The sequence below is a fragment of the Lithobates pipiens genome, unplaced genomic scaffold (genome assembly GCF_037356315.1).
Source record: "Lithobates pipiens isolate NorthernLeopardFrog02 unplaced genomic scaffold, aLitPip1_a1.2 Scaffold_30, whole genome shotgun sequence".
Classification (NCBI taxonomy): Eukaryota; Metazoa; Chordata; class Amphibia; order Anura; family Ranidae; genus Lithobates; species Lithobates pipiens.
The window spans coordinates 141,315,096-141,339,786 of NW_027507791.1; the positions used below are offsets into that span (position 1 = coordinate 141,315,096).

At 45.7% G+C, this 24,691-nt stretch overlaps 1 protein-coding gene and 1 pseudogene across 2 annotated transcripts in view; both read left to right on the top strand.

Annotated features, from left to right (window-relative positions):
• The window catches only part of INO80 (INO80 complex ATPase subunit), a 392,097-nt gene that overhangs the window by 144,979 nt on the left and 222,427 nt on the right, over positions 1-24,691 (top strand). The window lies entirely within an intron of this gene.
• Positions 21,208-21,326, top strand: LOC143949434 (5S ribosomal RNA; annotated as a pseudogene).

Genomic DNA, 24,691 nt, shown 5'->3' on the forward strand with positions numbered 1-24,691 from the left:
AAAATGTACTGGAGATTTAGTCGACTAAAAACTAAAACAATTGCAGAAGACTAAAATGGGACTAAAACTAAAATGCCATTTAGTCCTAAGACTTAAACTAAAGCTAAATCTAAATTTGCTGCTAAAATTAACACTGGTACTCACCTATGTACATTACCACCCCTAATAGTTTCATAGTTAGTTTCATATTCAGTTAGGTTGAATAAAGACACAATCCATCCAGTTCAACCTGAGTGAGTGTCTACAATTGTCCCTGTACATTGCACTCACATCAGTCCCTACCCTCAAGGAGCCCACAATCCAAGGTCCCCATTCATATACTAGGGCCAATTTTGGACAGAAGCCAATTAACCTACCTGCATGTCTTTGGATTGTGGGAGGAAACCGGAGTGCCCGGAGGAAACCCACGCAGGCACATGGAGAACATGCAAACTCCAGGCAGGTAGTGTCATGGTTGGGATTCGAACCAGCGACCCTTCTTACTGCTGGTTCGAATGGTGAGAGTGCTAACCACTACATCACTGTGCTGCTAATGCTTCGGACTCACTCTCCATCAACTAGATCCTCTTTCACATTCGTTTTGAGATCACTTCTCACATAGAAACAGACGCTACCACGCCTCCATTTTACCCTGTCTTTTCAAAAGAGCGCATAGCCAGGAATATTAATAGTCCAGTCTTGTGAAGAATGAAGCCAAGATTCCACAATACCAATTAAATCATAGTTCTCCTCGTGCAACCGGAGCTTCCAACTCACCTATTTCTTAATCGTACATCATGGGACACAGAGCCATAGTAATTACTATGTGGGTTATAGGCCACCTTCAGGTGATGGACACTGGCACACCCTAAACAGGAAGTTGCCTCCCTATATAACCCCTCCCACTACTGGGAGTACCTCAGTTTTTTCGCCACTGTCTAAGGTGCTGGTCACAAGCAAATTTGTGCTGTGCTAAGCTCCACTGGAGCAATCCTTGCTGGGCTAACTATGCAGCCGGATTCCTTGTGGTGGAAGAAACAATTAGCCCGTAACACTTCTCTTTTTAGAGAGCTGGACCCCGGCATACAGTGCTTTGGTGTTTTCAGCCATGAAGTTTTTACTGGTGGGGTGCTTTACCGGTCCAGGAGTGTGGGTTCCCCGAGGGTCCCCAGTTCCTGAAGATTTTGTAACGGAGCCCACCGTGAGGGGTGAAGATTGGGTCTGTTGCTTTTACCACTGAAATCCCTGCGGCGGGAAAGGTAAGTGGAGGTTTCTAAGTAATTTTTACATTTTCTTATGAAATGTCTCCTTTAAAAAAAGTTAATGTTTTCATACCTAAGAGTCACCACTGGGGGCTGTATAGAGCACGTACCTTGTCATGCTTTCCTCAAAGATCACCCTGTGTCAGCAGAAGCAGCAGGCTTCCCTCATGTCAAGCAGCTCAGACCCGCCGGTAAGATTGGGAGGGGATTTTTTGTCCACTAAAAACCCCCACTTGGACAAAGCTCTCCCCCTCTCCTTGGATGAGGGAAGCCGAAATGTTTTTTTTTCACCGCCCCTGCATGACAGCTTGTCACAGGTCTCCTCGTCACCACCACCCCACACACGCGCCAATCCCGTCAGATCGAAGGCCCGCGCTCGCACGGGAATTCCCTCTTTTGAAAAGAGAGGGGGGCGCGATGTGACGGAAGGGGCAGGGCTTAGCGTGGCATTGGCGTGCAGCAATGTCCAGCTTGGAAGTATATTTAAAAGCTAAATTTTTTGCTGGCTGCAGATGTCGTAGGGACACGAGAGCAAAAAGGGGCATGTAAGAGGTTGGTAACACAGGCATTCCCTTTGCACATTTACTAACAGCATCAGGCTGAGCGTTAATAGCAGCAGAAGTTGCTGCACTATTGCTCAAGCAGTGGATGCGATTTCTTCTGGTAGTACCTCTGCATTTGTGCATTGGGCTATGGCCAGACGGGGGGTTAAAACACCCCCAAAAAGGGGTCTCCTTCAAGCTCTGAAAAGCCTACTCATCTCTACACTTGCATCCTCCCCTGAGAGGGGGTAGCTGGTCAGAGTGAGCATCGTGGCCATGAAATGTTTGCAAATGTTTTCAACACTGCAGCCTCTGTCTATATTACTAAAGAGATCTTTTTCCTCAGCCATGATAGGATTGGAAAAAAAGGTTAGTGGCTTTAATCGCATCCCAGTGTGGGACAAAATGCGACAGGTTCCCTTCCATTACCCAGGACCCTCAAACTGAGGAACTGGGGGCGGGAGAAGATGAATTCCCTCAGGGTAGGCTGATCACTCCTCTTCTGAGGGGTCAAATGCGGGGGAATCAGCTTCACAATCTGTAAGATTGGTGGTGCAATTTCTCACTGAATGGTCCGTTCCACATTATGCACCCTTAACTGAATGTTTGGGTTCGCTAAAGCCTCCTCAAGCTGTGCATGCTTTTCCTGTCCATTCATTGCTGGAAAAGCTTTTCTTTATCGTACATCACGAGACACAGAGCATTTATTCATGACTTTCTGGGTTATACGCTACCTTTAGGTGATTGGACACTAGCAACCAATAGCAAGAAGGTTCCTCCCATATAACCCCTCCCATGGGATCACCCAGATAAGCATTTTTTCCTCCTAAAAAAAGTTTTTTACACCTTATCCTATGGAGGAAAAAATTCACTAAAGGTGGGGATACCTGCAATTGACACTGCTATACCCTCTGTGAATAAAAGTTTGTCTTGTCCGGCAGACAATGCTCAAATGCTTAGGGTTTCAGCCTGCGCTGACAGTAATTGGTCAATCCTTGAGAGACCAGTTTAATCAGGTACTCAAGGTTATCCTGTTCAGCAGGCCCAGGATCTGGCAAGCTACTAGCAGCTTTATGTTTACAATAGTCGCTAGGAGAGATTCTATCCTTCAGGCCTCATACCTTTCGCTAAGCACCATGCAAGAAGCTCCTGGCTAGTCTTCCTTTTTGAGGTAAAACGGCTGTTTGGGGATGATTTGGGTAATACATCCAAAGAATTTCTAGTGGAAAAAGTACTCCTTTGTCATTTAAGAAAAGGAGTAAAAGTATTTAGTTTTAACAAGCGCCTTCTCCAGTGCCAGGGACATCAGTCTCCAGGTAGTCATGACGGCCTCCACCATCAAGTTCAAGAGGTAATCTTCAGGGTGAACCCCAGAGGCAAAAGAAGTCTTGGGGGAGGAAACCTACAAAATACTAAAACCTCCTTATGAGGAGGCACCTCCTTTCGCTCAAGTAGGGGGAATATTTCTGCAGTTCTCAAGGGTCTGGCAGCAAGAGTGTTGAGACAGAAGGGGGACTTCCTCAATAGCTCCAGGGTACAAACTGGAGTTCCAAGAGTTCCTGTCTCCTGATTTTCTCAGATCAAACTTTCCTGAGGATCCAGAGAAAAAGAAGTCTTTCTTTCAAGCATTGGACCATCTTTTGGCAAAAAGTGATCATGGTGGTCCCCATGAAAGAGTAGGGGTTGGGGTTTTGTTCAAACCTTTTTTTGCCAAAACAGAATGGAGATGTCAAACCCATTCTGGATCTCAAAAATATAAACCGGTTCCTGCATATCCGCTCTTTTTTTCGCATGGAGTCAATCCAATCAGTTGTCTCCATTCAACAAGCCGGAGAACTTCTGGCGTCAATCGACATCAAGGATGCATACCTCCATGTGCCTATTTCCCCGCTCACCAGTAATATCTACTTTTCAAGGTAGAAAATCTTTTTTTTTCAGTTTGTAGCTCTGCTTTTCGGTCTAGCTACTGCACCTTGAGTGTTTACAAAGGTTCTAGCCCCTCTTCTAGCCAGATTAAGGGCCCAAGGTATAACAATTATAGTTTACCTAGACGATCTGCTCTTGATAGACCAGTCGGTAGCCTGCTTAGACCAAAGTATGATTACCACATTCAACTACCTGGAATACCTAGGTTGGATTCTCAACCTAGACAAATCTTCCTTAAAACCATGAAGGAGGCTAGAATACTTGGGTCTGATCATAGATACACCCAGAAAAGGTTATTCCTGCACCAGGTAAAGATCAGTGCCATAAAGGAACTGATTCAGGTGGTCGAAACACGATGAATCCTTCTATTTAGCTTTGCATGAGGTCCTTGGGAAAGATGGTGGCTTCATTAGAGGCCGTTCCTTATGCTCAGTTTCATTTGAAACTGCTGCAAAACAGTATCCTATCGGCTTGGAACAAGACGGTTCAAGCTCTAGTTTTCCCAATGTGTCTGACTCCAAAGGTGCGCCGAAGCCTCAGTTTATGGTTAATAACCAAAAATATGCAGAAGGGGAAAATCCTTCCTACAGTTACCTGGGAAGTGGTAACAGCATATGCCAACCTTTTTTAGGTTGGCAAGCAGTCCTGGAAGAGGCAACTGTCCAAGAGAAGTGGTCCAGATCAGAAATGACCTTGCCCATTAACATTCTAGAGATTCTGGTGGAGCACTTGGTCCTGAGGGCCTGAATGTTCAGTTTACAGAATTGTCCTGTCAGGATCCAATCCGAGAATGCCACAGCAATGGCCTATATCAATCACCAAGGGGGCACAAGAGGTTGTGCGGCCCAGAGAGAGGTGAATCATATCCTATCTTGGGCATAAAACAGTGTACTTTGCCTATCGGCAGTCTAAATGCTAGGAGTAGAAAATTGGCAGGTGGACTGCTTGAGTCGCCAGCAGTTGTTCCCGGGAGAATGTTTCCTTCACCCCGATATCTTCCTGTCAATATGTCAACGATGGGGGATCCCAGACGTAGGTCTGTTTGCGTCCAGATTCAACAAAGAAATTAACAACTTTGTATTTAAGAACAAAGGAGCCGCTAGCATGCAGAACAGATGACTTGGTGTTCCCGTGGAATCAGTTTTCACTGATCTATACATTCCCTCTAATCTGCAAGATCAAGCAGGAAAGGAAGTCGGTGATTCTTCTGGCCCAGGAGATCTTGGTATGCAGAGATCATAAGGATGGCAGTAGGGGTCCCATGGACCCTACCACCATGTCCAGGCCTTCTCTCACAAGGTCCGGTATTCTATCCTACCTTACAAACACTAAATTTAACGGTTTGGCTATTGAGACCCACCTTCTGAAGAAACGTGGGTTGTCAAGTTCAGTGGTATCGGCCTTGGTTAATGAAGGAAGCCGGCATCCAGAATCACATATTATAGAGTCTGGAAGGCTTATGTCTCCTGGGATGAATCCAGGGATTGGCACCCCAGGAAGTATGCCATCTGTAGAATCCTTGACTTTCTGCAGATGGGGTTAGAAATGAAGCTGGCCTTGAGTACTTTCAAAGGCCAGGTCTCTGCCTTATTGGTATTGTTTCAATGACCATGGCTATACCAAGCTATAAACAATAAGAAAAGAGCTTTTAAAAAATATAAAAATGAAGTTACAATAGTGTCCTTTGAACGTTACAAAGAATTTAACATAATATGTAAAAAGGAAATCAAGGATGCAAAAATTCAAAACGAACGACAGATTGCAAAAGATAGTAGGACAAACCACAAAAAATACTTCAAATATATTAATATTAAAAAGGTCAGGTCTGAGCATGTAGGCCCTTTTACAAAATAATCTAGAGTGGGTGACTAGGGACAAAGAGAAGGCTATTAAATACTCTCTTCAGCTCTGTGTATACAAAAGAGCATGTGGAATCTCATGTCCATAATGGGGATCGTATTGACACAGCCCCGAATGATCCACAATGGGCAGCACAGTGGTGTAGTGGTTAGCACTCTCAGCAGTAAGAAGGGTCGCTGGTTCGAATCCCAACCACGATACTACCTGCATGGAGTTTGCATGTTCTCCCTGTGCCTGCGTGGGTTTCCTCCGGGTACTCCGGTTTCCTCCCACACTCCAAAGACATGCAGGTAGGTTAATTGGCTTCCATTCAAAATTGGCCCTAGTATATGAATGGGGACCTTGGATTGTGGGCTCCTTGAGGGTAGGGACCGATGTGAGTGTGCAATGTACAGGGATACGGACAATTGTAGACACTCGGGTTGAACTGGATGGACTGGTGTCTTTATTCAACCTTACTAACTATGAAACTATGAAACAATGGCTCAAAAGTGATATGGTCCAAAAATATTTAGACAGAATAAAGGTGGATAAAGCACCTGGACCTGATGACATCCACCCACGGATCCTAAAAGAATTGAGCTCTGTAATTTCAAAGCCATTGTATCTAATTTTTAGGGACTCATTAATGATGGGAATAGTACCACTGGATTGGTGCAGGGCGAACGTGGTTCCTATATTTAAAAAGGGATAAAAGTCTTTACCAAGTAACTATAGACTTGTTAGTTTAACTTCTATAGTTGGGAAGATACTGGAGCATTTAATAAAAGACAATATAGACGGGTTCTTGCTGGAAAAAAACATTTTAAGTAACAGACAGGATGGATTCAGGAAATACAGAAGTTGTCAGACAAACCTGATTTCTTTTTATGAAGAGGTAAGTAAAACCTTGGACAGAGGCGTGGCTGCGGACGTGGTATACTTGGATTTTGCAAAAGAGTTTGATACAGTTCCGCACACATGACTCATGTGTAAGGGAAAGTCTACAGGCTTGCAAAAAATATCAGTTTGTAAATGGATGAAAAACTGGCTAAAAGACAGAATTCAGAGAGTAGTGCTTAAGGATTCTTACTCTGAATGGCCTAAGGTTATCGTGGTGTACCCTAAGGCCGCGTACACACGCACGGACTGTTTGCCCAACCTTGTTCGTCAAACAGTTTCGGCAAACAGTCCGCTCAAAATTTGCATGAGCGGACTTGCCCACACACGAGCGGACTGTTTGACGAACAAGGTTGGGCAAACAGTTCGCTCAACTTTTGAAATGAACGGACTCGCCCACGTAAGGAGGAGGCAAATCCGCCCATTTCGAGCGCGTGTACAGGTAGGCGGGGCCCGCGAAGGAGACGTCGCGGGCTCCGCCGCCTGGAATGGGCTTAAAGGGGAACCCCAACGCCGAAAAAAATCGGCGTGGGGGTTCCCCCAAAGTCCACACCAGACCCTTGTCCGAGCACGCTACCCGGCCGGCCAGGAAAGGGGGGCGAGCGAGCGCGCCCCCCCTCCTGAGCCGTACCAGGCCGCGTGCCCTCAACATGGGGGGGTGCCTTGGGGAAGGGGGGGCCGCGCGGCCCCCCCACCCCAAAGCACCTTGTCCCCATGTTGATGAGGACAAGGGCCTCTTCCCGACAACCCTGGCCGTTGGTTGTCGGGGTCTGCGGGCGGGGGGCTTATCGGAATCCGGGAGCCCCCTTTAAGAAGGGGGCCCCCGGATACCGGCCCCCCACCCTATGTGAATGAGTATGGGGTACAATGTACCCCTACCCATTCACCTGTGAAATAAAGTACAAAAAAAAACACAACACAGGGAAAAAATATTTTATTGCACAGCTCCGGGGGGTCTTCCGTCTTCGGGGGTCTTCTCGCCGGACTCCTCCGCTATCTGTGTGTAGCTCTTTTACTAGCGGAGGAGTCCGGCTTTCTTCCTCCCCGCCGCCGGCCTCTTCTCCCGACTTCGGGGGTCTTGTCCCCCTCTTCGGTTCTTCTGCCGGGCCACCGCGCCTTCTTGTAGCTCTTTTACAGGCGGTGGCCCGGTCTTCTGTCGCCGCTGCCTTCCGTTCTTCTGTCGCCGCCTTCGGTTCTTCTGCCGGGCCACCGCGCCTTCTTGTAGCTCTTTTACAGGCGGTGGCCCGGTCTTCTGTCGCCGCTGCCTTCCGTTCTTCTGTCGCCGCTTTCGGTTCTTCTGCCGGGCCACCGCGCCTTCTTGTAGCTCTTTTACAGGCGGTGGCCCGGTCTTCTGTCGCCGCTGTCGTCGCCGCCGCCGCCTTCCGTTCTTGTTCTTCTTCTTGTTCTTCTTCTTCTTCTCCTGGAGATGTTGACTCGACGAGCTCTCCGGCCGGAATGCCAGGGACACGCTCCGCTGCCACTTATATAGTGACAATGGGGCGGTGTCACATGGTATATGTCACATGGGTTGGTCACATGGTGACCCCGCCCCCTTACGATGTCATAGTCCCCATGTGACATCAACCCATGTGACCAACCCATGTGACATATACCATGTGACACCGCCCCATTGTCACTATATAAGTGACCGCACAGCGCGGCTCTGGCATTCCGGCCGGAGAGCTCGTCGAGTCAACATCTCCAGGAGAAGAAGAAGAAGAACAAGAAGAAGAACAAGAACGGAAGGCGGCGGCGGCGACGACAGCGGCGACAGAAGACCGGGCCACCGCCTGTAAAAGAGCTACAAGAAGGCGCGGTGGCCCGGCAGAAGAACCGAAGGCGGCGACAGAAGAACGGAAGGCAGCGGCGACAGAAGACCGGGCCACCGCCTGTAAAAGAGCTACAAGAAGGCGCGGTGGCCCGGCAGAAGAACCGAAGAGGGGGACAAGACCCCCGAAGTCGGGAGAAGAGGCCGGCGGCGGGGAGGAAGAAAGCCGGACTCCTCCGCTAGTAAAAGAGCTACACACAGATAGCGGAGGAGTCCGGCGAGAAGACCCCCGAAGACGGAAGACCCCCCGGAGCTGTGCAATAAAATATTTTTTCCCTGTGTTGTGTTTTTTTTTTGTACTTTATTTCACAGGTGAATGGGTAGGGGTACATTGTACCCCATACTCATTCACATAGGGTGGGGGGCCGGTATCCGGGGGCCCCCTTCTTAAAGGGGGCTCCCGGATTCCGATAAGCCCCCCGCCCGCAGACCCCGACAACCAACGGCCAGGGTTGTCGGGAAGAGGCCCTTGTCCTCATCAACATGGGGACAAGGTGCTTTGGGGTGGGGGGGCCGCGCGGCCCCCCCTTCCCCAAGGCACCCCCCCATGTTGAGGGCACGCGGCCTGGTACGGCTCAGGAGGGGGGGCGCGCTCGCTCGCCCCCCTTTCCTGGCCGGCCGGGTAGCGTGCTCGGACAAGGGTCTGGTGTGGACTTTGGGGGAACCCCCACGCCGATTTTTTTCGGCGTTGGGGTTCCCCTTTAAGCCCATTCCAGGCGGCGGAGCCCGCGACGTCTCCTTCGCGGGCCCCGCCTACCTGTACACGCGCTCGAAATGGGCGGACTTTCCGAGCGGGAACAGTCCGCTCATTTCGAAAGTACAGCGGACAGGCCCACACACGGGCGGACTGTTCGCTCAAACACAGTTTCAGCGGACAGTTTTTCGGAATTTCCGAAAGACTTTGTCCGTCCAACTGTCCGCTGAAACTGTCCGCTGAAAGCCCACACACGGGCGGACTGTCCGCCCAAACACTGTTCAGCGGACAAGGTTGGGCGAACAGTCCGCCCGTGTGTACGCGGCCTTAGGTTCAGTGCTGGGACCCTTACTTTTTAATATCTTTATAAATGATATTGGGTCTGGGATCAAAAGTAACATTTCCGTCTATGCAGCCTAGTTCTTTAAATTGGTTCTTAAGGAGCCTCCACCTTGCATATATTCTGTCATTGGTTGGAATGTGGAACAAGACAGCTGGGTCATTCCCAGCCCCTGCCAGTAATTTATCAACCTGGTCCACCACATGCCAAACCCTTGCACCAGTTTTGTTTATGCATAATAATCTTTGGACAATTATCCAAGATTTTAGGGAAAAAACACAGAAATGGAAGTATCTTCTGCAGACTCTTTTGGATAGAATTAATTTTAAGATTTTTTTTTCCCCAAAACTTCTACATATATCCTTTCCAACGCCCTGGATTTTCCAAACTTTTCTATTATATTAATTTGTCAATAAGTTCTTTCTTATTGGGGGCCTCTGTACCTTGATTTTGGCACTGAGACTGAACTGTGGTTCTTCCCAATACTAAGCTGGAATCTTTACTTCTCAAATCGAACCATAGAAAACTGATTTCTAGCTATTGCTCGCTCCCTTAGGACTTTACTAAAAGACAGACAACATCTGGTTGTTGTGAATCCTCCTAAGAACACTTCCCACTACCCAACAAGGGAACACCCCTACTTATGGTAATGAAGGAAAACATTGCACAAAATAGGGCAAATGCTCACTGAAGTTGCAAAACACTTAACTGCTCAAAGTGACAATGTTTCCCTTGCACTGGAGCAGGACCCTATTTTAACACCAATCTCTATCTTCATCCAGTTGTACCTTTATTTCAGGCATGCAACATCCAGCCTATCTGACCAAGGCAAATTTATTTTTCAAATATTACAGGCTTTCTTAGTCAGCCAACAGCCTTAATACACCAACAGTACCAAACTGTCTCAGAAGAACATGTTATACAGACACAGGGCCGAAACTAGGAGGCTGCATGTGCCCCAGGCGCTGTATTGAGAGGAATGCCAGGATGGGGTGGCCTCCATGATGATGGCGACGGTAGTGATCAGTATGATCCCTGCTGTGCCTCTGGGCTAGTGCCAGGCAGCACTAGGGCCTGGTAATAGTAGCAGATGAGAAACACACCACTGCTGCCCGGTGACTGATCATGATTGGAGAAGAAAGGCTGGCTCTGCCCCAGGCAGGTGCATCTGTGCCAGGAGATGCGGGCAGTGTGAGGTGGCCTGTACCAAGTAGAGACCGAGCGGGTGCAGGGCCTGGAGAATGGTACCCTCACTAGCCACTTTATTAGGTACACCTTGCTAGTACCAAGTTGCAACCCCTTTTGCCTTCAGAACTGCTTTAATTTTTTGTGGCATAGATTCAGAAAAGTGTTGGAAACATTCCTCAGAGATTTTGGTCATCATGTAGTTGCTGCAGATTTGTCGACTGCACATGCATGATGTGAATCCACCACCCCACCACATCCCAAACGCGCTCTATTGGATTAAGATCTGGTGACTGTGGGAGCCATTGGAGTACAGAACATTGTCATGTTCAAGAAACCAGTTTGAGATGATTTGAGCTTTATGACATGGTGTATTCTCCTGTTGGAAGTAGCCATCAGAAGATAGGTACACTGTTGTCATAAAGGGATGGACATGGTTAGCAACACTACCCAGGTAGGCCGTGGCATTTAAACAATGTTCAGTTTGTACTAATGGGCCCAAAGTATACCAAGAAAATATCCCCCACACTATTACACCACCACCAGCCTGAATCGTTGATACAAGGCAGGATGGATCCATGCTTTCATGTTTACGCAAAATTCTGACCCTACCATCTGAATGTCAAGATCCGACAACGTATTTCCAATTTGGTATTGTCCAATTTTGGTTAGCCTGTGCGAAGTTGTAGCCTCAGTTTCTTTTTAGCTGACAGGAGTAGCACCCTGTGTGGTCTTCTGCTACTGTAGCCCATCTGCTTCAAGGTTTGATGTGTTGTGCGTTCAGAGATGGTATTTGGCATACCTTGGTTGTAATGAGTGGTTATTTGAGTTACTGTTGCCTTTCTATCATCTCTAAATTTTGAGCCATAATGGATCATTTGGGGCTGTGCCAATAACATCCCCATTATGGACATGAGATCCCCCATGGTTGTATTATCCTGACTGGGTATCATATGACGTCCAGCAGATTAAGCCGCTATTGCGGGGGCACGCAGCACGACGATCGGTGGTGTGGTGTGTGAGTCTGACACACCACATCTCTGATCCCAGTAAAGAACCTATGATGTAGGCACTTTACCTTGTGATCAGCTGTATCCAATCACAGCTCATCACATGGTAACCAGGAAGTGACGTTTATTGACTGCTCTCCTGACGGGGGGTCTGCACTGATAATCTGTGCATTGATTATCAGTGCAGGCCCATCGAGGATGCCCACTGGAGTCACCAGGGATGCCAATCCGTGCCCGTTATAAATGCCAATCTGTGACAGTCAGTGCTGCCTATCAGTGTCCCTCAGTGCCGCCCAAGAGTGCCATCTATCAGTGCTTGCATATCAGTGCCCGTCAGTGCAGCCTTATCAGTGCTCATCAGTAAAAGAGAAAACTTTTACAGTTTTATAACAGAAATTAAGAAAAACTTAATTTTTTTTCAAAATGTTATTATTCTTTTTTTATAGCGCAAAAAAAAAACCCAGTGTAATCAAATACCGCCAAAAGAAAGCGCAATTTGTGGGAAAAAAAACGATAAAAATTTAGTTTAGGTACAGTGTTGCATGACCATGCAATTGTCATTCAAATTGCAACAGCTCTGAAACCTGAAAATTGGCCTGGGCAGGAAGGGATTGAAAGTGCCCTGTATTGAAGTGGTTAATAAATTTGCCTTTCGTTTTGTCCCCAGTCACCCACTCTAGATTATTTTGTAAAGGGCCTACATGCTCGGACCTGACCTTTTTACTATTAATATAATTTGAAGAATTTTAGGGGTTTGTCTGTTGCAATCTGTCGTCCGTTTGGAATTTTTGCAGCTTTGATTTCCCTCTTACATATTCTGTTATATTCTTTGTAACGTTTAAAAGATGATAGTGTTCCTTCATTTTTATATTTTTTAAAATCTCTTTTCTTATTTATACCTTTTTTAACTTTAGCCGTAAACCAGATAGGTTTCATTTTTAGCCTTTTAAACTTATTGTGGGAATATACTTTGCAGTGAGTTCACATAGTCCCATTTCTGTTCTGTTTTCATCTATGCCAATATTCCTTTCTATTCCATTTCTTGGAGAGCAGCCCTCATCCTTGGGAAATGTGCTCCCTTAAAATTATTATACATATCCCCAGTATGTGCTTTATGCTTACAGCTAAAATTAAATTAAATTATGTTATAGTCACTGCTACCCAGGTGTTTTTTTTATATGAACATTGGTAATAAGCTCTGCATGGTCCAGCAGAGCATTATTCCTAGCCATGGCCTCAGTGAACTGGACCATAAAATTGTCTTGTAATAGGTTTATAAATGTTTGCTGTTTAACTGTTCCTGCAGTGCCTTTACTCCAGTCAATTTCTGGATAGTTAAAATCCCCCATTATTATCACTGTTCCAGACCTTGCAGCCCTTTCTATCAATGCAAGGAGCTGAGTCTCCACCTCCTCAATAACACTGGGTGGTCTATAACAAACTGCAATGATTACTTTGGTAGTATGCACACTAGGGTTGCACTGATACCACTTTTTTAAGAACGAGTACAAGTACCAATACTTTTTTTCAAGTACTCGCTGATACAGATTACCAATACTTTTTTTCATGTCATGTGACAGTGACACGAATATGCAGCACTCATGCGGCGTTATAGTTTTAATTTTTTTTATTATTTTTTACAATTTAGAGAAAGAGACAGGGAATTAGGACACAGTTCCCCCAGTCTCTTTCTCAGCAGCCACAGCTGCACTAGAGATGAATGGACAGGAGACAGAGGCTCCTGTCCTTCCTCTGCTTTCCCTCCTGACAGATCCGGGACATTGGGGGACCAGAGGAGCATGGAGGGGGACCAGGGCAGCGCATGGAGGGGGAACGGAGGAGCACACGAGGGGGAACAGAGGAGAACACAGGGGAAAGTCAGGCATTATCGATGCGGTGGGGAGAGTTACAAGCACCGATCTCCCTGTAAAGATTTCAATAAAGCAGCTGAAAGTCGTGGGGGGGGGGGGGGGGGGCTGCTTTATTGAAATCTATACAGGGAGATCAGTGATTTTAACTACCCCCACCTCCACACCAATCATCACCGCTTGTCTAGGTATCGGGTCAAGCATTGGAGCATTTGCACGAGTACAGTACTCCTGCAAATGCTCAGTATCGGCACTGATACTAGCGTTGGTGCAACCCTAATGCAAAAGCATGTGCAGTTCCACCCATAATGCTTCAGCCTCGTCACACTCCATCAACTAGGTGTTCTTTCACACTCACTTTGAGATCATTTCTCACGTAGAGACAGACACCAGACACACTGCTATGTTTCATAGCAGTCTGCTGAATCCCATGCCCTACTTTCCCAACCATCCCCCTGTTGGTGTCAGGTGGGGGGGCGCAGTTTGGCATCTTCGTCCCGGGCAGTAAATGATCTTGGGGGGGGGGGGGGGGGGGGGAGGGGGTGGCTGCCGAACTGGGTCTTTGACCCAGGCAAAAGAATGTCTAGTTTCGCCACTGCACAGCTATACTACTCAGACTACCCTTGTCCTCTTCCAAACAGTCCAGACCTTCTGGCCCTAATGGCATGGCTGTTGAAACCCAGGTCTTGAAAGACAGAGACAGGGGTATATCTGACTCTGCCAATCCTGCATTACTCAGTCAGAAAAGTCACTGTACAAAATTTCCTATCCTACCTGCAATCATTTTTCACCTGGTGTGAACATATGCTTTTCAACCCCATGGATTTCCCTATACTTAGGATTCTGGCCTACTCCCAAGGGACAGGTTTTGGGCATATCCATTCTATTCCAGAAACCTTTGGCTTCACTTTGCCTTGTAAGAGTCTATTCAGAGTGTCTTGGGGATCAAACCTCCATTACAGCACCCTGTGCTTCTCTGGGAACGCAATTTGGTTCGCTCCACCCTGAAGAAGCTACCCTTTAAGCCCATTAAGAAATTTCCCTTGGGTGATCTCTTCAGAAAGTGGCTGCCTTGGTGGCTATCACATCTATCAGACCTGATTCTGAGTAAGCATCTCTCTTGTAAAGAGCCTTTCCTGATTCTTAATGAGGATAATTAGTTTTACATCCAATCTTTCCAAACCTTTCTATTTAAGGGGGTAACAACTTTCTACCTCAATGAGGGCATCTTCCTTATTTCTTTGTGTCCTACTCCGAAGCATCCCAAATAAATTGCTTTACATTGCCTGGTACATGGTCAGAATTGTCAGGGTCTGACAGCCGTGGCCTTTGTCTAAAAAACACGATCTCGTAAAGGACATCCTGCTATGTCCACTATTGCTAGGTAAAAAAAAAAAAAATTTGCGAGGACCTATGATCTCAAAGGTAAAGCATCTCCAGTACCCTTTTAAATGCTCACTCCACTACATCTACTGTACAGTAAGTGGATATCTAGACTTCTGCGGATTGCTTTCAACTGCTGTGAGTTGTGTCTGTAACCTTTGTTTTTGTTGGACCTGTTGTTGCTGTTCTGTTTACCTTGCTGTTGCCCACCTCTCTGTTTCATTGCTTGAGGATGCCTCAGGGTCTTTGAATATCCAGCCTGTACTGTACAATTGAATAGGAATTTTGACTTGCAGTACCTGCAAATTTCATATCTCGGAGTACAGGGCACAGGCCACCTTCCCCTCTGTTTCTGTGTTACTCTGCTTTGTTTGCTAAAAAAAACTGAGGGCTTGGTGAGTGGGGTGGTGTTCTAGGAATGTGCTCAGGAAAGCCTTAGCCAGTGTCCAATCTGGAACAGCCAATAACCAAGGGTCTATGAATATACAGCCTGTGTCCTGTACTGTACTCCAAGAGTTTCCTTGGATGCCCTCATTAAACATTTCAGTCCCAGAAGGATTTACCTCCTTAATGACCAGGCTATTTCTTTTCATACATAAGGGGACACAGAGCCATAGTAGTTACTATGTGGGGTTATAGGCCACCTTCAGCTGATGGACACTGGCACGCCCTAAATAACCCCTCCCACTGGTGGGAGTACCTCAGTTTTTTCGTCATTGTCTAAGGTGATGGTCACAAGTGAAGATGTGCTGTGCTGAGCTCCACTGGAGCAATCCTTGCTGGGGCTAGCCATGCTGACCGGATGCATTCAAAGTGTCCTTTTTTGGGCCAAATTGAATGGTACCCGGGCCTCGTATCCAAAGAAATGAGGTTTTACCTGCGAATGCTTCTCTTTTTTTTTTAGAGAGCTGGACCCAGGATCCATTACTTTTTGGTAGTGAGGCCATAAAGTTTTACTGGCAGGGTGCTGTTGCAGATCCAGGATTGTGGGTTACCTCTAGGTTCCCCTGCTCCTGAAGCTTTAAATTAGTAAATGCTGTCATGCCTATGTGTCATCACTGGGGGTTGTGTTGAGTACTCATGTCTCATGCTTCTCAGAGCCACGTTGTGTTTGGAAGCAGATGCTTCTCCTCCGACCGAATAACAGACTTCCGGTAAGTCTGGGGGGGGGGGTTCTCTCTCCCTACAGACGCCCCCCTATGCCGAAATGTTTTCCCCTCTTCTTTGGGGAAGGAAGCGCTGCATTTTTTTTTTGGGGGAAAAAAAATGGCGCAAATGGCATGCCGCTTGCGGCCTACGGACCCCCCCGCCATTTCTCCTTCCTCCCAGGGATCCCACAGGATCGAGAGCCCCCTCCGCTCACACGGGAAAGAGGCTCTTTTAGAAAGGGAGGGCCGCAGGTGAAGCGTGGGGGTGGGGTTTAGCACGGAGTTGGCGTCCCCTGATGTCCAGCGTGGGAGGGTTTGTTTTTAAAAATACCTCCATGTGTATTCTGTGTAACTATGAAGGGACACAAGAGGAAAGTGGCATTTACGGTTGGTGACACAGGTTTTAAAATAAAAATAACCCTCTGACAGATTCACTGCTGCATAAGGCTGAGCCTTAATAGCAGTGTTGAAGCTGAACTATTGCTCAAGCAGTGCATGCAATGTCTTCTGATGATACCTCCTGCTTTGTGCATCGGCTAAGGTCTGAAGGGGTGTTAAAACAGCCCCAGAAATAGAGCTCTGGTAAGCCTACTCATCTCTACAGATGCCATCCTCTTGAGAAGGAGTGACTGGTTAGAGTAAGCATCAGGGGCATGAAAGGTTTACAGTTGTTTTCAACACTGCAGCCCCTGTGTATTTTACCAAAAGTTATTTTTTTCCTCAGCCATGATGGGTTTAAAAAAATAAAAAAAAATAAAAGTTTAGCGACTTTAATCACACAGGTTCTCTATCATTGCCCAGGACACTCAAATGTGGGAACTAGGGGCGGGAGAAGTCGAATTCCCTCTCCTTTTCTGAGGTGTCAAATGCGGGAGAAACAGCTGGTTTCAATGTCCCCACATTTATGCTCCCTTAACTGAGTGACCAGGTTCATTAAAGCCTCCTCAAACTGTGCATGCTTTTTCCTGTCCATTTATTGTCGGGAAAGCCTTTTTTGTATCTGTGACGATCTCCCAGATAAATGTTATTTTCCTCCTAAGAAAGTTTTTATACTTTATCCTATGGTGGAGGAAGTTAACTAAGTACAGTATACTAGCAATTAACGCAGTATATCCTCTATGAATAAGAGCTGTTATTGGCAGACAATACTCAAATGCTTAGGCATCCAATGTATAAAGTTGCAATTCCCGTTAAAGAAGATTGAGCAGCCTGCTGATAGCAATTGCTTAATCGTTGTAAAGGGCAGTTTAACAGGTGTTCTAGGTGTCCTGCTCAGCAGGCCCAGAATTCTGGCAGCTTTATGCTTGCAATAATTGCTTGTGAGTTCCTTTTTAGAACTTGCACAAGGTCCTCATGCAGGTACTGGCTTTTAAACTAGCCAAACGCACAACTGCTGAGAAGCCTACGGCGGTTTGTACCTATGTAGGCAGATGCTATACATGGTTCTGTGCACATTGTTGCTCAACACAAGCAGCTGAAACACATGAGTGCAGGAACACACATCAGCAGAGGATAAACTTCCTTTCACCGTGCAGATACTCCTGGCTATTTTTCCTTTGCTGTTGAACAGCTATTTGAGGATGTTTGGACAATTCATCCAAAGAAATTCTAGTGGGAAAAGTATCCCCTTTTTTTCTATTTAAGTAAAGGAGTAAGTATATTTTTATTTTTAAAAGCTCCTTCTGTTTGTGCCAGGGGCATCAGCCTCCAGGCAGTCACGATGGCTTCCACCATCAGGTTCAATAGATAATCCTCAGATTTAACCCTAGGGGTTACTGTAGCCTCCTTATCAAAGAGCACCCCGCTAGCTCAATAGGGAGAATTCTTCTGCAGTTCTCACAGATCTGACATGAAGACGAATGGGGGCTTCAGTCTGGAGTTCCAAGAGTCCCCATCGCCTCGTTTTTTTTCTCAGATCAAACGTTCCTAAGGATCCAGAGAAAAAGAAGTCTTTCTCGTCGCATGGAATTTATCCGATCAGTAGTCTCTGTGACGGAACGTCCCTCACACTCCGCTTGAGTGTTTCCATCAGTAATACTGCTTTCTAAATTCTGGAACACGAGTCCAATGGATCTGGCTATAGGAACCCCCAAAAACTAGACAACACCAGTCTTGGAGTACATCAGGAATGATTTATTGGACAGAATACAGTCTTTTTATACACATTTTACACAAGGGGGTAGATAACGAGGTAGGGCTGCTCATGGATACTCCCCCCTCCCCTATAGCAACAACTTAAAAGACAATTACACAATTAACATGTTAATTAACCCAGCACTTAAGGCAGCCTAGGTGACCAGAGACAGTCCGTCTCCTCAGGTCAATGTGATTAGCTCTTTCAAGAATTGTGTATTGTCCAAAATTAACATTCAAGAAAACAGTCTCTCAAAAATGTAACAAAAAAAGATCAATATAGCAATACCTAAAAACAGGGTGAATGTGGACAGCCAGTCTCCAGGACAGTCTCCTTCCTACAAGGGGGAGAACTTTGGCATCTTTTTTTTATTAAATTGTATTTTTATTGAAAATATAAAGATAACAATGACAAAGTGCTTGCATAAATGCATAGGTAAACAGTAAGTCCATCATATAAGACAATCAGAAACAGAGAGGGGGGGGGGGGGAGAGGGGAGGGAAGAAAGAGGAGGGGGGGGGGGCAGGATATTTCAGCACATTCAGTATATCCTCACATAAATTAACAATTATTTGTGGTACAAAACAGCAATCGTCACAATCAAATAGGCATAGGACAGTGAGCAGGAAATGTGGAAACTTCATTTCTTTAGAAGGGCATAAAACAGTGTGAACGGTCAATTTGAGCCTTAAACTCAGCGTAGGAGGTCCAAAATCAGAAGACTATATTAAGTAGCAGCATATAGTTTAGAGCGATACCACAGATCCCAAATCATAGAGAACTGAGGCATAGTGTCATGGACTATAGCTGTAAGCTTCTCCATACGGCCGATATGTTCTAGGTTCTGCAAGACTTGGGGGAAAGTGGGCGGAGTACGTGATAGCCACCGTATAGGGATAGCTCTCTTAGCTGCTAACAAAATAAAGGTGGCGAGCTTCTGAGCATGTCTAGAGAGTCCAGGAATCGGTAACCCTAGTAGGAAATACAGAGGGTCTAATGGGAGGGAAATCTCAAACAAGTCTTGGACGAAGGATTGTATTGTAATCCAAAATAGGCGGATCAATGGGCATGCCCAGAAGATATGGAAATGGGAACCTATATCTCCCCGACATCTCCAGCACATCGCAGGGGTCTTGGGATCATATTTATTAAAAATTTCAGGCGTTCTATACCAAAAGAGCAGAATCTTGTAAGCCGTTTCCTTCTGTTCCACACAGCGGGATGTCTTAGAGACGGCCTCCCAGATTCTCTGCCATTGTGGGAGTAGGATGGGATGTTCTAACACTTGCGACCACTTACGCATATATGAATGAGAAGATTCCGTAATGGGCACCGATTCATGGAGTATTCTATAAATGTCAGAGATTAAATGGGCCTGATATGGGCCCTGAGCACATAAAAATTCAAATTCAAGACAGAGTGGGGGATTTAGAAGCAAAGTAGTGTCTGATTTGCAGATAGGAGTGGAAGAGTTGTTTGGGAATTTGGTGCTGTTTCTGCAATTCCGCGAATGATAGAAGCCTCCTAGTGAGCGGATGCACTATATTGCGGAGTTGAAACAAACCAGCTTCGGACCAAGGAATCACTCTATCATATGCTAGGCTGTCTGGGATATCAGGATTAAACAGTATGTTTAGCAAAGGAGGGCATTGGGAGGCCAGAGGAAACAACTTTAGGCATTTCCTCCAGATTTCCAAGGAAAACAGCATCGGGGCCAGACAAATGCTACGAAGTGGACCCATGGAGGTTTTAAGGTCTGCCCAAAGCATGGCACAGATGTGTGCAGGCCCGGTGATGCTCATCTCAATTTCAGCCCATACTGTAGGGGCTTTCCGGGATGACCAAGTAATAACTGGTTTAAGGTGTGTAGCATAGTAATATTTGATCAGATCTGGGGCTCCCAGACCTCCACGCCATTTAGGAGCCAACATCACCGGACCTGCAACCCTATGCGCTCGATAATGCTAAATGAAGTTAAGAAAAGCTCTTTGGACAGCCTTAAGTTGGGACATAGGGATTGGGATCGGAAGAGTATCAAAAAGATAGAGGAGTCTAGGCATCACTGACATTTTTAGGACATTGATACGGCCCAAAAGTGAGAGGGGAAGCGAATCCCATTGCTTCAAAAGCCTAGCAATGTCACGAAAAAGTGGGGGCTAGTTAGCCAAGTATAAGGTCGAATAGGAGGGAGTAATGTTAATCCCCAGGTATTTAATGGAGTCTGTGCACCAGTGAAAGGAATAGTTGTCTTGCAGTAATTTGAGAGCAGAAGAGTGAATATGGATAGGTAAAGCTTCAGTTTTACTGGTGTTAATCTTGTACCCTGATATCGAGCTAAAGTCTTTCAGCAAGGACAACAGGTTCGGAAGTGGGATATGGGGATTGGTCAATGTCAGGAACTTTGGCATCTATCGACGTCCTGGATGCTTACCTCCATGTGCCGATCTTGCCTGCTCATCAGAAAATTCTACGCTTCAAGGTAGGAAATCCTTATTTCCAGTTTGTAGCTCTACCTTTTTTGGGCTAGCTACTGCACCTTGAGTGTGTATAAAGATCCTGGGCCCTCCTTTTGCCATGTTACGGGCTCTAAGTATAACGATACTAAACCAAGGTCTGATTACCACAGTCAGCTACCTGAAATACTTGGGTTGGCTCCTCAACCTAGTAAGATCCTCCTTAAAACCATCAATAAGATTGCAGTACTTAGGGCTGATCATAGATACAGTCCACTAAAGGGTATTCTTACCCCAGGAAACAAAGACGTATCCTTCTATTTATCTTTGCATGTGTTTATTAGGAAAGAGGGTGGCTTCTTCAAGGCCGTTCCTTATGCGCAGTTCCATTCAAGACTGCTGCAAAACAGTATCCTGTCAACTTGGAATAAGAAGATCCAAACTCTGGACTTCCCGTTGCATTTATCCGCCAAAGTGCGTCAGGGACTCAATTGATGGTCGATATCCAAAAATCTTCTAAAAGGAAGATCCTTTGTACCAGTTACCTGGAAAGTGGTAACAGATAACAGCCCTTTTGGCAGTCCTGGAAGAAACATCTGTCCAAGGGAAATGGTCCAGAGCAGAAATTACCTTTCCCATCAATATTCTAGAGTTTCGGGCAGTACGCCTGGCCCTGGAGGGCCTGGAAGCTCAGACTATTGTCCTATCAGGATCCAGCCTATGGCCACATCACCCTGAAACCGCCGATCTCGTCTGATCTTGGGAGGTTAAACAGGGTCGGGCCTGGTTAGTACCCGGATGGGAGACTGCCTGGTAATTCCAGGTACCGTAGGCTCAAACCAACAATGCCACAGCGGTTGCTTATCTCAATCACAAAGGGGGCGCGAGAAGTCGTGCGGCCCAGAAAGAGGTGAATTTTTTTCTGCCTCGGGCAGAAAGCAACATTCCTTGCCTATCAGCAATTTCATTCAAGTAATGAAGAATTTGCAGGCAGACTACTTGAGTACTATTTTTTTTTTTCTGGGAGAATGGTTCCTTCTCCCTGGCATCATTCTGTCAATATGCCAAGGGGTTTCCCAGACGTGGGGTTCAACAACAAGACCGACAACTTTGTGTCAAGGACAAAGGATCCGATGGCATGCAAAACACATGCCTTATTTTCATGGGATCAGTTTTTCACTGATCTATGCTTTCCCTCTTGTTCTGCTTCCGTGCCTTTTTTCAGGAGCAAGCAAGAAGGGAAGGAGGTGATTTTTGTGGCCCAGGAGTTCTTGGTTTGCCGCAATCATAAAGATGGTGGTAGGCAACCCTTGGTCCCTACCACTGTGGCCAGACCTTTAGCAAGGTCCGGTATTCCATCCTTCCTTACAAATTCTAAATTTAATGGTTTGACTATTGAGACCCACATTCTAAAATAAGACCATGGACTGTCAGTTTCAGTAGTTTCTACTTTGAGCCAATTCGGGATTTAAAAGAAGAGAATTCCTCCTTTTTAATTTTAAAGGCACTCCACCAGGGCCGTTAGTGCTTCTTGGGCAGTGCATCACCAAGCCTCCATGGCTCAGATCCGCAAGGCCGCAACTTGGTCTTCAATCCATACATTTACTAGAGTCTATCAAGTAGATGTAAAAGGTCATGAGGATATCGCCTTTGGGCGCAGTGTACTGCAGGCTGTAGTATGAGTCCTCTAGTTTCTTGGTGCCCTACTATTGTTGTGTCTTCCTCCCTTCGGTTGGCATTGCTATGGGACATCCCACATAGTAACTACTATGGCTCTGTGTCCCCTGATGTATGAAAAGAAACCAGGATTTTTATAAACCGCTTACCTGTAAAATCCTTTTCTTTGATGTACATCAGGGGACACAGAGGTCTCTCCCTTCTTTTGGTATACACGTGTATTTCTTTGCTACAAAACTGAGGTACTCCCAGTGGGAGGGGTTATATAGGGAGTGCACTTTTAAATTTATGGCGTGCCATTGTCTATCACCTGAAGGTGGCCTATAACCCCACATAGTAATTACTATGGCTCTGTGTCCCCTGATGTACTTCAAAGAAAAGGATTTTACAGGTAAGCTGTTTATAAAAAAAATCCTGTTTTTTTGTGATACGGCACTGTGTCACTTTAACTGACAATTGCGCGGTCGTGCTATATAGTACCCAAACAAAATTAATGTCCCCTTTTTCCCACAAATAGAGCTTTCTTTTAGTGGTATTTGATCACCTCTGTAGTTTTTATTTTTTGCGCTATTTAAAAAAAAAATATATATATTATTTTTACTTTTTTTTTTTTTTTTTTTTTTTTTTTTTTTTTAACCACGTCATCAGTTTAGGCCAATATGCATTCTGCTACATATTTTTGGTAAAAAAAAATCGCAATATACATATATTGATTGGTTTGCACAAAAGTTATAGTGTATAGGGGATAGATTTATGGAATTTTTTTTTTTTTTTTTTTTTTTTTTTACCAGTAATGGCGGTGATCAGCAATTTTTAGCAGGACTGCAACATTACGGGCATTTTTGACACTTTTTTGGGACCATTGACATTTATACAGCGATCGATGCTAAAAATAAAATGCATTGATTACTGTATAAATGACACTGACAGAGAAGATGTTAACACTAGGGGGTAATCAAGGGATTAAGTGTGTCCTAGGGGGGTGTTTCTAACTGTGAGGGAGTGGACTGACTGGGAGTAGAGAGAGATTCCTGATAACTGGGAACAGATGGTCTCTCTTTACTCCCCTGTCATAACGGGGTTGTTTAAATTGGCAGATCCCCGTTCTGGCTCTCTGTGGAGCAATTGCGGGTGGCTTACGGACATCGTGGCCATGCGCATCGGCTCCACCACTGTGTCTATTACACGAAGCACCGTACTGGTATGTCAATTCGCGCAATACAGCCGTGATGCCGCAGTATAACTGCGGCTGGTCAGCAAGTAGTTAAGGATTTTACTAAAGGTAAGCATTTTCATTTACCCCAGAAGAAAAAGGCTAGGCCCCAACCTGGGAAAACTTACCATATTCCTATTTTTCTAGCACATCAGCAAACATTTTGCTGTGCTGTGGGTGTCCAAAATGTCAAGTCTATGGCTCTGCGATTCAGCCTATCTTTGCACTGTTGTATGTTCACCAAGGTTCTAGCCCCTGTGCTTGCTTTGTTATGTTCATAGGACATCCCTATTGTGGATTATGTGGATGACCTTCTATGGAGTGAACAAGTTGTTACATGTCCTGACCTACAATGTGGTGTGGACATTTTAGAACTTGTAAATGATCAGTTGGATCCTAGCCCTCCAGAAGTCTGCATTGGGCTGATTACTTGGAGTATCTGTGTTCTATCCTAGACTCAACTTATATAGTATATAGTATATAGTTTATATAGTTAGTGTGGTTGAAAAAAAGACACAAGTCCATCTAGTTCAACCAATAAAAGAGAAAAAAAAATCATAATCTTATATACACAATCCTATACCCACAGTTGAACCAGAGAAAAAAAACAGCAAACTTATGCAGGAGTTTTTATTCCCCAAGAAAGACTTCAAACTCTCTGCTCCCAGACTTCAACTCTTGAGTATTCAACCAACTTGGCGCTTCTTCATGACATTCACTTGGCCCCTTGGGGGAAGTTAATTTCCACGCTAAACCCCTTCAATTCAACATCCTGTCACCTTGGGACAAATCCGTTTGTTCTCTGGACAAACCAATTCACGTATCACCAAAGACCAGGGTATCTTTGACCTGGTGGCTCAGCAATAAAGCATTGGAGACAGGGAACTCCTTCCTTATGATCTCTTGGAGAATCTCTACAACTGATGCCAGTCTAGTAGGCTGGGAAGGAGTCCTAGACACCCTGCTGGTGAATGGGTATCGAGGACATCGTCATCCTACCCATTTACCAAACAAGTGTCAAAAACGAATAACCGCAGGAAAGCGTTTTTGACAAGTCCTTTATTAAAAAATTTAGAAAATCGTGTACCTCGATGTAACCCATCATCAATCGCGACACCCGTCGGACCCAAAAAATAGAAAATAAAAAAAATAAAAATGATCTGCCTCCTGAGAGGCCTCCTGCCAACTGCTTGCTCTGCGCTTTGACAGTTCTTATATAGGCAAAGGGCGGGGCCACTCAGCTACGTCACCTGGAGGCACAGCCCCCTTCTGACGTTCAGGTGGTCAGGATTTACTTGAGTTGGCGGCGC